General features: G+C 56.9%; 1 long non-coding RNA gene across 2 annotated transcripts; it reads right to left on the minus strand.

The window, feature by feature from the left end:
- Window positions 1-695: 695 nt before the first annotated feature.
- On the minus strand, window positions 696-2,422 carry LOC114670115 (uncharacterized). 2 transcript variants are annotated; one of them, XR_003719599.2, is made up of 3 exons: window positions 1,965-2,418; window positions 1,194-1,359; window positions 696-813 (listed from the first exon to the last, which is right to left on the minus strand). It is a non-coding gene; the product is annotated as an uncharacterized LOC114670115 (long non-coding RNA). The 2 variants fall into 2 exon arrangements; XR_003719598.2 differs by having other exon boundaries at window positions 714-943; window positions 1,965-2,422.
- Window positions 2,423-3,827: the final 1,405 nt, after the last annotated feature.

Below are 3,827 nucleotides of genomic sequence, written 5' to 3' on the forward strand. Positions count from 1 at the left end.
TGAGGATGCCTGGCCAAGCTGGACATGCTGCCAGTAGGTGGGGGAGTGCCTCTGCTCTGAGACCCTCACCTGTCCCTCTCCCATCCTACAGGACTGAGAGCAGTGGATCCCAAGTGTCGGCCCAAATGTGGAGCCAGCAGCATTCCAGCCACTGGGAGCTCCTGGCAAGTGTACACCCTGGCCCACACCCCACATCCGCCTGGTGACCAGCCTCCACTGGCACTTGGGAACCATGTGCAGGGTGGCTTGAGGGCCCCAGAGAAGAAACACCTGAGCTGGAGCCTCAGTTAGCTCACCTATAAGACAGGGACGTAGCTGCCACCTGGGGGTGTTGTGATCCTGAGTGAATTGGAGGGGCCAGTCCTGGGCTGCCCACTTGCCTACATGGTAGGGAGGATCTCCACCAGCTGTTCTCACCCCCCCAAAAAAGAGGGCTACCTCTTTGTCTAGAAAAGATGATTCAGGGACCAAAGCTTTACCTCCCTGAGGGATCTCATTCAGCCTTTCTTCCAGGGGCCAGATATGCATGACTAAAACCCAAACCTTTATGGTTTGGAGAAAGCTGATAAATTACAAATGCAAATGGGTAACCAGGCAACAGCTACCCTCCATGCCAGGCTGGGTATCAGGGCTGGGAAATAGAGCAGAGGTCGCTTCCTCCCACCTGGCACAGGTCACGAGAGCCTCAATGACGCGTCCTTTACGGAGCTGCTTTTATTTAGTTGGAAGTTGCTTCAGAGACACAACTGTGAAGACAGAAAAGGTTGCTGTGTGTGGTGGCTAAGACATCAGCTGCATCTGAAGGGCTGGATTCTGCAAGGAAATAAACTATGAGGCAAGAGAAAGACTTCAGAAAATCCTCCAACTATTCTCATCCTTCCGTTAGGTGGTCTCCTGATGAGGTTCTGGGCGAGTCTCGGGCTGAGGAGGTGAGTTTGGGCCCCTAGGAGAAGAAGGAGGGGGACAACATTTCCCTTCCTAATGTGGGCCTCTCCACACCTACCCCTCATTTACAGCCTAGGACGAATCAGCCAGGGAGGCTGTTCACAACAACCCCGTCCTGACTCCGTCCCAACCCCATGTGCACCACCTCCCACCCAGGAGGATGCCTAGGTCCCCGTGAGTGCAGGGCTGGGTGGGTGAGGGTCTGAGACACGCCCTGAGGGCCAGGCCCAGGGAGGCAGGATACCCACTGAGGTGGAAACCTGAGGCCAACTGTCTCTTGGCTCCAGCGCTGGAGCTGTTGAAAACGTCATCCCAAATGTGCACAGAAATCAGCAGGGCGGAGGGTGAGCTGCCTCGCCACTTCTGCCATCAACATGGAGGCCTGGAACCTTTCTGCAGCCTTCGGTGGGGGTCCTGGAAAACAGCGCAGACACCCGTCCCTTCTCTCCCACTCCCCATCCACAGCCCTGCCAGGAGGAGGCCTGCCTGTGCCCTCGGAGCCCCCAGCACCAGGGAATCCACCTGGGCTGCCTCTCAATTCTTGTTTCTGCCTGTGTGTTTTCTGTGAGCCAGGTCCTGGGACCATGACGCAACCCTTCTGCCTGGGCTCCCTGCGACCCCGCCCATACCCACCGGGCCTGGAAAACAAGCCTGCAGTCAGCCCAGCCTGGCCCTAGGACCTCCCACCCAAAGTGGTCCCAAGCCACAGCACAGATGATCTGGTGTATAGTGCTTAGACGTCAGCCTCACTAGAAGATGAGTTGCAATTGGGACTGCAATTCCAGGAGGGCACCCACACCTTCACAGCTCAGCCCCATCCTGGGGCTGGGAGGCTGAGAGTAGAGCAGCTCAGGTAGGATGGAGTCAGCCCCCCCAGAGGCTGCTTGGTATCCAAGCCTGAGCTGGGCAGAGGGGGGTTACAGGACCCTGGGCAGGGCCCAGGATGGATGGGTGGGCAGCAGGGTGGGGGCCCATCTCTAAGCCAGAAGGAGAAGCTTCCAGACAAGATTGCATCTGACCTTCTCCTAGTGTCTCCTCTCTCTGGCTCAGAGCCCACGGTGAGCTCAGCTCCCACTCCTGGGCTTCATCCTGGGGAACTTTGTAGAGTATCCAAACTACAGAAAATTGCCAACCTCTGGAAGCCTCAGCAGGACCAACGTCCTCCACGCAGAGCCCTTCTTATCCCCTAGGACAGCAGGCCCAGGCTCCTCTGGGGATCTGGGCGGGGCACAGCTGGGAGGGGAGGGGAGTTGCTCTGGGTAAGCAGGATGCTTCTAAGCTTCTAAATCAGGTTCCGGAGAGACCCTCCCATCCCTGATCCCCCACCCCCTGCTGGCCTGGAGCACTGAGGTCTTCCAAACCTTCCAGAACATTCTCAGCTGAGCAATCCCAGCCCTGGGCAAATCCCAAGGGAACCTGGAAAAGGAAGCCCCTCCCCTTGCTGGGATCATCATATCCTTATGTTTAAAGGGCCAGAGGGAGAAGAATGTTTCTGTGCTTTTTAGAGAAACTCTCTCCACAAAACACTTCCTGATGCTTGTCTGACACCAAAAACCTATTAAAGTCATAAAGTTCTCCTGCGGAACGCTTCTCAAAAATGTATTTATCTAAAGGGCATCTGTGTTTGGTCTCCAACGCAAATGCTCCAAATGTCGGGCCCCGGGTGATTTATTTGGGCGCTTTGTTCTCTCCCTGCGAGTTGTTTTCAGCTCAAGCCCCTGGTCGCATAGCTCCTTCCCCTGATGTTTATAGATGGCTTCGATCGGCGCAGAGCCAGGCCGGCCAGGAAGAAGGGGCTTGGAGGAGCAGGTGAGCATGCATCGAGGGGCTGCAGAGAGTGGGGCAGCGGACAGATGCTCCCAGCAGACCCCTGCACTCCCCATCTGCTGGCTGAACACACACCTGGCTGGACCCAGGCTGTCCTCCCCACCCAGAGGGCATTCTCCTGGTAGACATTTGAACAGCAGCTAGGAATCCTCACCAGGTCCCCAGCTGCCCTAGATGCTGGGAATTCAGCAGTTAACACACCTGAACCCACTCAGGCAGACTGGACACACGAGACAGACCAAGGAACAGAAAACAGTGAAGAGTGATGTAGGGAGCCTGGGGCCACAGACATTGCAAGGCCTCCCTCAGGCGACAGGGAAATGCAGCACAGCTAGGGCAGAGGGCATGCTAGGCTCCACGCAGTGCCAGTGCTGAGCATCTAAGTAGGGTGGGAAGAGGTGACTTCTGAGTGATAAGTAGGAGTTGGACAACAGAGGGGCTGGGAGGAGCCAGGAAGAGCCTCCCAGGCCGGTGGGGGTCCAGGGCAGGGAACACCTGAGTCTGAGGGATGGGGAGTCTGGGGCAGAGGAGAGAGGGCTGGATGCTGAGGTCCCAGCATTCGGTGATCACGCCTGGGCCTCAGGCTGCATAGAGAGTCCCCTGACAGCTCTTCATCAGCCTCTTAATATGCAGTAGCTCATCAGCCCCTTTCCAAAGAGGCCCCTGAGGGCAGGGCTCTGCCAAGGCTGAGCTGTGTCTGTGCTCCTAGCCCTGCCTGCTGTAGGAAGGAAGTCCTGGGACTGGGCCTGGAGGAAAGCAGCAGACTCTCCAGACAGGGGGTGCCCAGGGTGTACCCCTGCAGTGCTCCCCATCTCCTCAGGGCTGTGCATTTTCAAGCTGCCTGGAAGCCAGGGCACAGAGGGAAAGCTGCAAGAGCAGTGGTTCCCGGGATAATCCAGGCACTACCCAGCCAGCTGCTTCTCTGCTCTCCTTCCAGTAGGGAGGTGGGTGGCAGGAGTCCATCTTCCCCAGGTGCCCCAAGGAGAGGCTATGGAGATGTTTTTTAGAGCTGCATTGCTCAATAAGTATCCTAGCCACATGTGGCTATTTAATTT

Source organism: Macaca mulatta, chromosome 9 (assembly GCF_049350105.2).
Source record: "Macaca mulatta isolate MMU2019108-1 chromosome 9, T2T-MMU8v2.0, whole genome shotgun sequence".
In the NCBI taxonomy this organism is placed as follows: Eukaryota; Metazoa; Chordata; class Mammalia; order Primates; family Cercopithecidae; genus Macaca; species Macaca mulatta.